This window comes from Protopterus annectens, chromosome 14.part0 (genome assembly GCF_019279795.1).
Source record: "Protopterus annectens isolate FY-2018-M chromosome 14.part0, PAN1.0, whole genome shotgun sequence".
Taxonomy (NCBI): Eukaryota; Metazoa; Chordata; order Ceratodontiformes; family Protopteridae; genus Protopterus; species Protopterus annectens.
The window spans coordinates 818,865,401-818,878,132 of record NC_056748.1 but is presented as its reverse complement, the minus strand read 5'-3'; the positions used below and the strand labels follow the sequence as shown (position 1 = coordinate 818,878,132).

General features: G+C 44.9%; 1 protein-coding gene across 2 annotated transcripts in view; it reads right to left on the bottom strand.

Moving 5' to 3' along the window:
• Positions 1-12,732, bottom strand: part of NT5C2 (5'-nucleotidase, cytosolic II) — a 2,665,542-nt gene that overhangs the window by 917,993 nt on the left and 1,734,817 nt on the right. The gene's annotated exons all lie outside the window — the stretch shown is intronic.

The window sequence follows — 12,732 nt, the reverse complement described above, 5'->3', positions numbered from 1 at the left end:
TTGTGTGACATGGGTAAGTCCTGCATGGACCACTGAGCAAAGAGTAGCCACTGTAATACTCTCATGTGTAGACGAGCTAGTGGGACTAATGTTATTGCAGCTACCAGTGGACCCAGAATCTTGAGGACAAACTTTGCCTGTACTTTCTTCTTCATGAGCAAGACTGATACCTGATGGCATATCATTAGTACTCTTTCGTGAGGCAGTTTTGCTACCATGTCTTTTGTGTTTAAGTCTGCCCCTATAAAGGTAATATGCTGTGAAGGCAACAAGGCAGATATTTTAAAGTTTATAGTGATTCCTAGCTCTGAACAAAGACAAATGGTAGTGTCCCTTGCTTTGGTCAGTAAATGCTCAGTGGTGGCAGACAGCAGCCAGTCATCTAAGTACGGAAACACTCGGAATCCTAGATACTTCAGGTGAGCCGGGACTACTGCCATGCATTTGGTAAACACACTGGGGGCTGTAGTGAGACCAAAAGGGCACAGCTCTGAACTGGTAATGACTGGCTCCCAGCCGGACGCGTAGATATCTCCTGGATCACCTGTCCATCTTTACGTACTAGTATGCATCCTGAAGATCTACTGAGCACACCCAATTGTCTTTTCTCAGAAAAGGGAGTATAGACTTCAGTGTCACCATCCGAAACTTTGTTTTCTTTATGGACTTGTTTAGTCTGCAGAGATCCAAAATGGGCCTCCAGTCCCCTGTCTTCTTTGGAACTAAAAAGAACCTTGAGTAAGTTCTGGATCCGACTTTGTCTGTGAGGACTTCTTGGATGACTCTTTCTTAGCAACCTTTGAATTTCTAGGGTTGCTTGATCCCATTGACCGGGTGGTATGTCTGGGATAGACCCTGGTGGAAGGGGTGGAAAGGAGAAAGGAATGTTGTATCCCCTGGATATGATCGACCATACCCATTTGTCTTGAGTGATGTCCAGCTAGGCTTTTGGGTACAGTGATAATCTCCCCCCGACTGCCTCCAGAGCTGGACAAATGGGCCTCCTTTCAGGAGTGCTGAAAGGGCCAACCAGAGAACGTATCTCTGTCACCCTGATTCTGCAAACTCCCTCTGCCATGAGGGTGGCGTCTTCCATTGTTATTTCCCCCTCTGCCCCTGGGGAAAAATCACCACGTGCATCCAGCAAAGCTCTTTGGGACTTCCAGAACTATATTTTCCCACCCTTCTGACACTTGGGATAATGTTTGGTAGGGATGGAGAAATGTACTCTCACAGCAGACAGAGTTTTGCCATCATATTCGCATCTGGTAAGAGTCACTTTCACTTTTGGCCCGAACAAAAACGAGTCGTCAAAAGGGGCGTTGATAAAGGAAGACTTGAAGGGTTCAGCAAACTCACAAAGACACATCCAGGAATGTCTCCTCAGAGCTATTCCTGTGCTTGCTGCCCTGCTTGCTCCATTGGCTGCATATGAAATTAGGTGCATGGAGGAGTTTATTACAGAATTTAAGGTAGCAAGCTGAGAGTTTACCTTGTCAGGTACCCTGCAGCTGCAGTACCCTGGAGGGTATCTCTTAGCTCCTTGAGGAAATCCCTCTGAAGTCTAGTAAAGTGGGATAAGTAATTCAGCGAACTAAGGGTAAAGGCCGCTGAAGAAAACATACGCTTTCTGTATCTGTCCTTATTCGTAGGATGGGCAGATGAAAAAGTTTTGGCTAATTCCTTCTTGGTGGCCACCGCCACCGCCATAGCATCTACTGGCACACCTTTAGTTGTAATTGTTTATCCTCCGGGGCTGTAATAAATTTGTTGGGCCTCTTCGAAACTGGCTCCACAGATTCAGGAGAGCCCCACGCTTTTCAACTGACTACACCAAGGAGCTGATTAAAAGGCGGAGACACCCAAGAGGTGGAGGGTCGAGATCTGAATGCCTCCAGATATACAGACTCATCTTCAGAATGCGAGAGGGTCATCAAGCCACATCTCTGCTTCAGGATCTCTAAGATGTTTGAAAAGGAGATATCCTCAGAGGGTGACCGTGGGGACCCTTATGAATCCTTTAAGTCCGTATCCAACGTGACAGACTCAGGGGAGTCCAGGTGTTTCCTCTTACAAGTTCTCTTCCAAGGGATACTTTGGGGAGGTTTCAGAAGAGAGTGGCTCATCCACTGAGGCATCCTGGGGCATTGGATCTCAACACTTGGGCTGGAGGGATGGTGTGGAGGAAGACACTGGCCCTTTAGAGGGGAAGAGCGACTGGAGCCGAGGATGGAGCAGTCTGAGGAGACAGCACACTCATCACCTCAAAGGCACCATGGTCCCATCCCAAGAGAGCCTCTGTCTCTGAGGAACCCTGAGACCTCCCCCGCACTAAGGATGATGGCTCCGAGGCTGATGTGGGCGCTAAACTCACCTGCGCCGAAGCCCCGAGTGAAAGAGTCGGATCCAACAAGGGTCAGGTTTGACTCTCCCCCCAGAAACAGACAAGGGTGTGTTGGCTCCCAGATCCCTTGACAGAAAGCAACATCGACGAGATCAGAGCAGAAGTCGGAACCAAGACACCAGGAGAGGTTTTCGGATCAGACAGTTCCACCACAAGGACCTCCAGGCACTCTGGCTCCGAACTCATCAGAGTCAAAGGAGGAATGGAAGACAAGGCAGGTTTGGTAGTCAGCTACATGTCCTTCTGGGCTGGGCTCGAGAGAATTTTCGCTAGGGCCAGTGTCCAGAGCAACCTCTTGACAATTTCTTCCACATCATCGTCTGATAAGCTCCTGGAAGATTGAGAGGAAGGGGTGGATGTTCTATGGCTACCAGCCACTTACTGCAGAAGGAGTGACTGTGGCACCAAACGGACCAGCTTCAAGGATGGTGACCAGCTCCTTTTTTGGCTTCGAGTCAGTTCTGACAACACAGGTGGAATGAGGGAGACTTAGACTTCTCGGACCCAACAGACTTCGGATCCGAAGCTACTTGTTTTTCTGATCTCTTCGTCAGCTCGAAAACTGGAATCGAAGAAGCTGATTTGTTAGAGGACTTATCTGAACATTCTGAGGCCTGATTCCCTTTGACAAGCCCCTGAGTGACAGTTTGTTTTTCCGCTCCTGCACGACCCTAGAGCTAAAGCCGTGGCATATAGAACAGGAATCCCACAGGTAAACGGCTCCTAGTGTGGGGATCCATTATCTGTCTGCCTGGGATGACATGACTGACAGACCTCGATGCTTTGTCATCCCTGGGCTTCTGGATAATGGTCACGGCTCTTGCCACCCTTATAGTGCTTTTTTAGGCGGTATTCAAAAGAACAAATTACCACCGTAACAGCTACAAACAAATGCAATCTGAGGGTCATGCTGCTCAATGCTAGAAATCTAAATTTCAAAATGCACTCGTTCAAAGTACTCCTTAAAATGGAGAACATCGACATTTGTGCTGTAACAAGAGACCTGGTTCAAGGAAGCAGAAAGCACCCCTGCACTACCAGCCTATAACTCATTCCACAGCTTTTGGCCCCAGAACTTGGAACGAAGCTCCAAAGGTGGTTGTGTTTCCATATTCATAAAGGATGCGTACACCTCCAGACTGGTAGCCAACCATAATGCATCAGAGATACTTCAGGTACAGCTAACACTGGGTAAGACAGCAATTCAGGTCACAGCCTGCTATAGGTCCCCAACCATGTCCCAAGACTCACACTCCACATTCCTAAGCACCCTGGAGAATATTAGGGTCCAACCTAACACTCTCATACTGGGTGACTTCAACTACCCCTCCATTAACTGGGAAAACTACTCATGTACCAATACACTTGCCCAACGTTTCCTGGAATTCATTAATTCCAATGCCCTGGACCAGCTCATTCTTACCCCCACTACAGGTAGCAACTTCCTTGACCTGGTCATTACTAACACGGGCGACCGTTGCTCTACATTAACAGTCAGCTCCTCTCTGGTTAGAGCCAACCACAAACTATTCACCTTGGAAATCCACATCCCTCCCACGCCCCCACAAAGGTAATCCCCATGAAAAACTTCTCCAAACCTAACTTTGGGCTCCTAAAAACAGAAGTGGCTAACTTCACGGCACCCATGCAAATGAAGAATAGTTGCATGACCGCTGAATCATACACCAATGCACTGTACGAACATGTACAAAAATGCATGGATCTCGCCATACCCAATAGAACCAAAATGCTCTTCTCCAAAAATAGGAAGCCAATCTTTTGGCCCCCTACCATAACAAACTCCACAACAGAAGGAGGAATGCAGAATAAGGTGAAGTGCCAAGATTGGAAAAACTCCCTTATCAGCCTCAACAAAAAGTTGAGATCCCTCAACAAATCCTCTAAAGCTAGCTATGAAAACAGAATTGCGGCAGATAGTAAAGACAACCACAAGGCCTTCTATAGTTATGTAAAGAATCTCCATGGCAATACCCAGATTTGCTCTGAGCTACTACACAATGATACCTCCTGTACTGAGCCAGCAGATATTGCCAATATACTGGCCGACAGATTGAGTGCCAACTTTACCCCTCTCTCTCCTCCCAAAGGACCTATCACATTAACAGTAGATTGCCAGGCACCCAGTATTACTGCTGCACAGGTTAAAAAAGCATTGTCCAAGTCCAAGAATATAGCTTCTATGGGACCTAACAATATACCTTGGTTGTGTTCTACATGAACTACGGAATGAACTGGCACCTCACCTGTGTGCCTTGTTCAATCACAGCCTCACCTCAGGCTTTATCCCTACTGAATGGCACACTGCTACAGTCATCCCACTCCACAAAGGAGGAGCGACTACAGACCCTGGGAATTATCGCCCCATTAGCCTAAACAGTCTGATATCCAAAGCTATGGAATGTATCATCATGGACCTAATAAACAAGGATATAGGGAATCTCCAAACTCTGGATCCCACACAATTTGGTTTTGTGAAGGGTAGATCATGCCTGCTCAACTTGGTCGACTTCTTTGAGTCAGTCACCAGAGCTACGGATGAAGGCAAGGTGGTTCATACAGCCTACCTTGATCTGGCCAAGGCTTTTGATACCATTCCCCACTCAGGAATCACAGAAAAACTCACTAAGCTTGGCATCATCCTCTATATCACTAGATGGGTTAGAAACTGGCACACAGATAGAACCCAAAGTTTGAAAGTAGCTGACTCCAAGTCAGACTGCCAATTAGTCACGAGTGGAGTCCCACAAGGTTTGGTCCTGAGTCCTCACCTGTTTAATATCTACTGCTCTGAAGTCCAGGCCAACACGAAGGGACTCTGGCTGACAAAGTTCGCAGACGATTGCAAGTTGGGAGCTATTATTAACTCCCCAAGTGATGTTGACATCCTACAGAAAGGCCTCACTGAGACCAACGACTGGTGTCAGAACCATGGCCTTAAGCTCAATGCCAAAAAATGTGTCGTCATCCCCTTTGGGAAAAAGCTGGTTCCCATGAATTACCACATCATTGGTAGTCCACTGAACACTGAAGGCGTTATAAGAGATCTGGGAACACAGGTTGACAGCAACCTTTCTTTAGACCACCACATTGCCACTGTGGTCGGAAAGTCCTTCTATGTGGCACATCCACTTTTAAGGGTTTTGCATCTAGGAAGAAAGAGCTCACTGTCTTCCTCTACTCTTCCCTCATTAGGCCAATTATTGAGTACAATGCCCCATTTGGCATGTACATCACTAGACACCTGCAACAACGGGAGAGGCCGCAAAAGTACCTCACAAAGAGGATTCTAGGCCTTAAACACTTGTCCTATATGGACAGACTCAAAAAACTCCAACTATTCTCTGTCTCATAGCGCCTACTTAGCGGCGATCTCTGCTTCACTTACAAAGCCATGTCTATCCCAGCTCTGTTAGAAATGCTACATCTAAAGAAATCCCAATCTCTCCGAACCACATGCTCCAGAGACCTCAACCTCATTACCACAATCAACAAAATGTGCTGGAGAAACAGGTTCATAATCCAGAGACTGCCCATGCTATGGAATAGACTTCCCATACATGTAAAACAGAGCACCTCACTGACCCTTCTTCAAGAGAAATCTTGACGAGTTGATGGGAAATAGAAAATTCACCCCGGGGATCACTGGGAACTAAGGTTGGGTGGCATGATGCCTGGGTAATCCTATGGGCTAGGCTTGTAAAGGCTCCAGGGCCATTAGCTTAGTACACATCTATGAAACTAAACAGTAAACACAACTAGTGTGCCCGTCTATCGACATTTTTTGTATGCACGAGTCACTTTTTGAATCCAGACGGTTTTGACTCTTTTGTAGAATCCTTAGATATGTTGAAGAATAGACACAACTATAGTCAACAATGCTAAGAAACACAACTACAATGCACAGCCCTTATGCAATACAGTAAGCACCAACAAACACAATAAGGGAGAAGACAAATTATTTTTTTTAAACTTTTATAGGGAAAGAAAAAAAGGAGTTAGAAGAGAGTTCTCCAAGTTAAACGACGATCTCCTCTGACCCAAGGAGACGCCTCTAACTAAAACGGCAAAACCTTCAAAGTTTAGGGAGTAAAAAGGCACAGGGAGGGAGCCCTCTAATTAAAACGGGCTAAAATAAAAGGGGGACAAAAAATAATCCTTTGACTCAAACAGATTCTTTTAAGGAGAAAATACTAAATTTAGACGGGATAGTAAAGAAAGGCCTGAGAAAAAACTATGGCCCACACAGTAACAGCAAAAAAAAAAAAAAAAAAAAAAAAAAAAAGAAAAACCCTGCAAAAGAACCAAATCAAAACACTCAAAAGAAAGGAAGCTTCTTGAATAACTTACTATCAAATGTTTGACACGAAATATCACTACAGAGGTAAAAAATGAAACAGACTTAGCCTGAGCCAGCATAAAGCAATCCCGAAGCAGCAAGTGGCAAACAAGATCTGGGTAACTGTCGCTAGGCATCTTGGGATAGGGTGTAGCCTCGAGCCTGTGAAAGCTCTCGAGCTTTAGTATGTGGCTGAGCTGGAACCGATGCTCGGTTCTGACCCCAACCATCAAGAATGAACAAGATAAGGACAACATAACATCAGATTATAGTGTTCCTTTGATTTTTTTTTTCTTTTTGTTTCCCTGTTTACTCTGTTTCCTCAGTAACCACACCACAATGTCAGGATAGGTATAGGAAAATAATTTGCATGCAACTGCAAAGCACTGTTTAGAAGAGCAGATTCTTTCTTACACCGGAGTTTCACTACATCATCAATTGTGCTCATTTTCAAGGTAAGGTGTTCCACCTGCAAGACCTAGTTGACAGTGTACCTTTGTAGAAATGAATACTCCTACTAGTGAACTTAGCATGGAAATAAAGTGTACTGTATATTAGTGTAATTAATGAAGCATTATTGGCATACAGTCTTTCATAATGTCCTGGTAGAGAATTTCAGCTCTAAGAAAAAATTCTGGGGATCATCCTAAAATGCAAAAACAAGTTTTGAACAAAAAAAAGCATAATTTGGAGCACCAAGAAAGCTGCACACTGATCAACAGTATAACTTCAGTTCTCTCAGTGTGAAAACAGAAAATGTGAACAGACAATGACATTGTCAGCTTGAGTAAAATTCAGTTTCTGGCTAGTAAGTACACTACCTGTGTGCCAGAAAAGAAATTTAAAGAACCTGAAAGAAAATCAACCAGAAATATATTAACAGAAAACACTGCCAGGGAAGAATCCTGTAGCTGTTCATCAAAAAGAAGTTCAAGCTCCAGCTTTGGTTCAAGAGATGGCTTCCAGTAATTTACAGAAAAAAAACACATTAAAATGTGCTCAAAGTTGTTTAAAACAAGTGAAACATGGAGGGAGTGTATCAATTCAAATAACAAAAGGCTGGAAAAAAAGGAAGAAGGTTTGAATAGCTATTCAGATTAATTAATAAAACTGCAAAATTCAGAAGTTGAAATGAAGTAAAAGCTGGCTGAGTATGGAGTAACAGACTGTACTTACTTCATGAAAGCACAAATAAGTAACTGGACTAATATTCCACAGCAGGATTTGTTAAATGAAATGACACATCATATGTATGTTCAAAACGTAGCCAAGACCTGTATTAGTAAAGATGCAATCATACTAACATAAAGAGATGATCCTGACAAAACTGTGGCAGAAGGGCAAAATATCAAAAATTGGAGACAGTAGACTAAGGAAAATGATTAATAAATGTACACCAAGCAGATGAAAAGCAAATTTATCCCAGTAATCAGGAAATGTCAAAAGGCAGGTGTCAGATTCAGCTGTCTTCAGAAAATTCTTTCCTGAAGGATCTAACTTATTTTTTGATGCAGAACAGGCTAAGTGAAAATACAAAAGTTTGTCCAACAATGGGTTAGCCATCAAACAAAAGGGGACTCTGTATCTCATTCTTCTTATGTTAAGACTCATAGAGAAACTTTGCCATTGAAACCATTTCCAGAATTCCAAAGGAAAATGCTTGAGAGACAGAAAAAGCATGGCAGTTAACTAGAAGAATCATGAGTACCATGGACTTGAACCAGTCTAAGGCTGGGAGATGGAGATGAACAGGAAGACCAGCAACGCTGAAATTAGTGAATAAATGTTGGACTATACAGCATCAATCACATTTATGAAATACGGCTTTACAAGAAAAAGTGGCTGAGAAAGACTGTTTTGTTAACTTTGTTAAACTTGTTGGAGGAATGTCAGCCATGTGCCACACCATGTCATTAATGTTTGGAAATACACTAAAAAGGAAAAAAAGAGGGAGGAGGGAGTAAAGTAACCAAGTAAAATAAGAATAATGTTCTTACCATAATGTTCCATCTGTGTTGTCCATTTCCATTCATCCTTAACATAAGGGTCCATCTGGTCCAACTCGACCACTATTTCAGCTCGTGGAAAACTACAAACTCTTGAGCTCCTCCTTACCCATGATGCTCTGGTCCCCATTCCCCTTAGAAAATACATACAGCTCGATACAGGGAGAAAAAAAAAACAGAAGAAATAACCCTACAAAGTGCCAACACTGGTGTTCAACACCTAAGGAACATAAGGTGCCTAATGTGTCCTCATGTAGTTGCTTCTTCCTACAGGTGAGGGGGTAGAAGGGTGGGAATTTGAGGATGACTGAAAATGGACAACACAAATGGAATGTTATGGTAAGAAAGAATAGCTGTGTAAAATTTTACCATAACCATAGATGTCCTTCTCTTCCATGTTGCAATATTCTTACTGTGGGATCCTCCACCTCAGGCGACCCAAACATCGGCTCCTATAAAAAAGCTCAAGCCTGGTTGCTGCTAGTACATGGGACGTCACACGCAGGGCCATAAACCAGGGGCCTTAAATGTGATGTCTGCACGCACAGACCTCAGAACTGACTGCCTAGTCAGACAACAGTTTAGGTAGTGCCAAATAATGTCCTGTAGACAGGAGAAATGTAACTGACTGCCCAGTCTGACCATAGTCCAGGTAGTGCCCAAAGATACCCTCTAGACAGGTGAAATGTAATTAAAGGAGATAGGAAGGAGGGAAGGGATATTGCAAAATGGAAGAGAAGGATATCTATGTTTATGGTAAGATTTTACACAACTATTCTATGTCCTTCTATTCTCATGTTGCAGTATTCTTACTGTGGGAGAGTACCACAGCTTAAGGAGGAGGCAGGGTGGAGAAAGTAGCAGCAGATTCCAGGAATCTCTGCAGGACTGCCCTTTCAAATCCAGTTCTGGCTTTGGAAATGTGGTCCAGTTTGTAATGTTTGATGAAGGTATGTATGGAGGACCACATGGCTGCTCAAGGATGGCAGTTGTGTCCAGGCCTTTTAGGAAGGCCCCAGAAGAAGCTACAGCTCTTGTAGAGTGTGCCCTGACACGATGAGGCAATTGTTTTCCATGGTAGAAATAGCAAAAGTGGATAGTTTCCCTTATCCAGCAGGAAACAGTTTGTTTGGCTACTGCCTTCCCCAGGGCCCTGGGATGGAAGGACACAAAGAGCTGATTAGACTTTCTAATGGCCTTAGTTTTGTACAACTAGAACCCTAGTTGCCTGTGGACATCAAGGGAGTGGAGTATTCTCTCTCTGTCATTTTTAGGAGAAGGAAAGAAAGTGGGTAAGTAAATAGACAGATTTAGTGACCGCTCATTGACCACCTTGGGCATGAAGGAGGGGTTGGTTCGCAGAGTCACCCTATCTTTGTGGAAGAGAGTGGGGGTGGGGATACCATTAGTGCTTGTAATTCTGACACCCTTCTGGCTGAGGTAATGGCTACCAGGAGGACTGTTTTCCATGTGCACATCTGTAGGGAGGCAGTTCTGGCTGAATCGAATGGGGCCAGTGTAAGTTTTTCTAGAACACAGTTTAGGTCTCAAAGTGGCAGGATAGGTTTCTTTGGTGGCCTAATGTGCAAGACACCCCTTTTAAGGAGAGTTTAATATCCAGTCTGGAGAGTACAGGATGGTCCAGAGGTAAGCAGGCAGAAACAACAGATACGTGAACCTTCACTGAAGAATATGAAAGGTCTGATTTTATGAGCTGACACACATAGGCTAAAACTAGAGGAACATCAGCTTGAAAGGGATCCCTATGCCTTTGGAGACACCATTTGGAGAACCTTTCCTATTAGGAAACATACGACTTCCTGGTATTGGGTTTCCTGGCCTTTTTCAGGCTAGACAGCACATCCTCAGTGTAACAGTGTCTGAAGGGAATTAAACGTTTAGCACCCACAGGGTTACGCAAAGCATCTCCAGGTGTGGGTGAATGAGATATCCTTTCTGTTGCGTGAGAAGGTCCACCTTGTGAGGCAACTTGTGGTGACTGCCCTTGGCAAGAGATTGAAGAAGGGGGAACCAATGCTGCCTTGGCCAATAGGAAGTCACTAGCAAGATTTTTGGCATGTCCCTCCTGATTTTTAGGAGGACTTTCTGAATGAGAGGGAAGGGAGGGAAAGCATACAGACACAGTCCTTTCCATGAGATGGTTAAGGCGTCCACTATCCAAGCTAGTGGGGAGGGGGTCCTTGGCACAGAATATTTTCAACTGTCTCTTCTGGGGGGAGGCAAAAAAATTGATTTGAGGTGTGCCCCACTAGTTGACAATGTCTAGAAAAACATCTATGTGCAACATCCACTTGTGATGTAGAGAGAATGATCTGCTGAGAGCGTCCACCTGGTGGTTGCCCTGGGATGAAATACATACTGCCTGCAGTGAAATTTTGTTCAGAGCGGCTAATTCCCATGCTTGCATTGCTAGCCTGCAGAGCAGGTAAGACCTGCCCCCCCCCCCCTGTTTGTTGATGTACCACATTACAGTGGTGTTGTCCATGAAGATCTGTAGGGGGCCTGGCTGCATAAGAGGGAGAAAGGCCTGCAGGGGTAGGTGGACTGTAGTCATCTCCCTTACGCTGATGTGCTTTCTCTGGAGGAACGGCTCCCATAGGGCTTGCACCTTGAGGCCATTCATGTTTGCTCCCCGGCCTAGATCTGAACCATCTGTGTGCATTAGTTGTGTTGGTGTGGTGGGTTGTAGGGGTAGCCCTGGATTGTGTTGTACCTGCCGAATCCACCACTTCAATTCTGCTTTTAGACATGGAAGGAAAGGTATCTGAAAGTCCAGTAGGTTGCTGTGTTGTGACCACACATTCTTCAGTTACCACTGTAACTTTCTCATGTGCAAACTGGCTAGTAGCAGCATAGGAATGGTAGCTGCCATAAGACCTAGTTGGCACATGAATTGCCTGGCTGACAACTGGTTGACTAGGAGAAGGTCCTGGAAGTGGCCAACCAGGGAGGTTACCTTGTCCTGAGGGAGGAAAGCCTTCATCAGTTTGGTCCTTATCCTGCATCCCAGGAAGGTTTTGTCCTGTGCTGGGGTGAAGGATGATTTTTTTTTCAGGTAGTGTGAATCCCAACCTCTGGAGCAGTGACATGGAGAGAAGCAGATGATTTCTGAGGGTGTCTTCTCCTTCTGCAAGAATGAGGATGCCATCTAGGTAGGGGTAGATTTGAATGCTCTTGATCCTGTAGTAGGCTACTGCTGGGACTAGACACTTTGTGAAGACTCTTGGTACAGTGGATAAACCAAAGGGCAAAGCAGTAAACTGAAAGTCTGAACAGGGTCAGGCAAAGTGCAGATAGTTCCTGTGATATGGATGAATAGGTATGTGGAGGTAAGCCTCCTTCAAGTCTAAAGTGTCCAGGAAAGCCTTGGGTGGCAATAGTGGAAGAAGGTTTTGGAGGATAGCATTCTGAAGGAAGGGACCTTTAGAAATAGGTTTAGGAAGGCTAGATCCAGGATGGGTCTCCAAGGGGCATCCTTTTTTGGTACTAGGAATAACCTGAAGTAGAAAACGTTTCCTTAATGGCCTGGGGGACAGGTTCTATGGTCCCCTGGGTGAGAAGCTCTTGGATAATCTGAGGGATTAGGTGTAGATGGTTCTTGGGAGGGAATGGGATGCCTAATGGCATGGGTTTTCCAGTCAAGACATGAAGTATCCTTTTTCCACTATTGCAAGGACCCAGCGGTCTGAAGTGACCTTTTCAGACGGGACGACAGTGAGAGAGGTATGATGAGAGAGGAAGGTGGTTGAGGCAGTCACGCATTATTACTCCTGTCTTGAAAGGGCTGCCTGTTGGGGGGCTGTGAAGGGGCTGCCTTTGGGGTGGTTGTTTTCATGGTCCGTTTTCTATGTCTGGAGATGGAAGAGGAGGATGGGCTGGAAGGTCTACAAAAGAGGTCTTTGCAGGATAATTCCTATAACATTTTGGTACTGGGGAGACCAGTA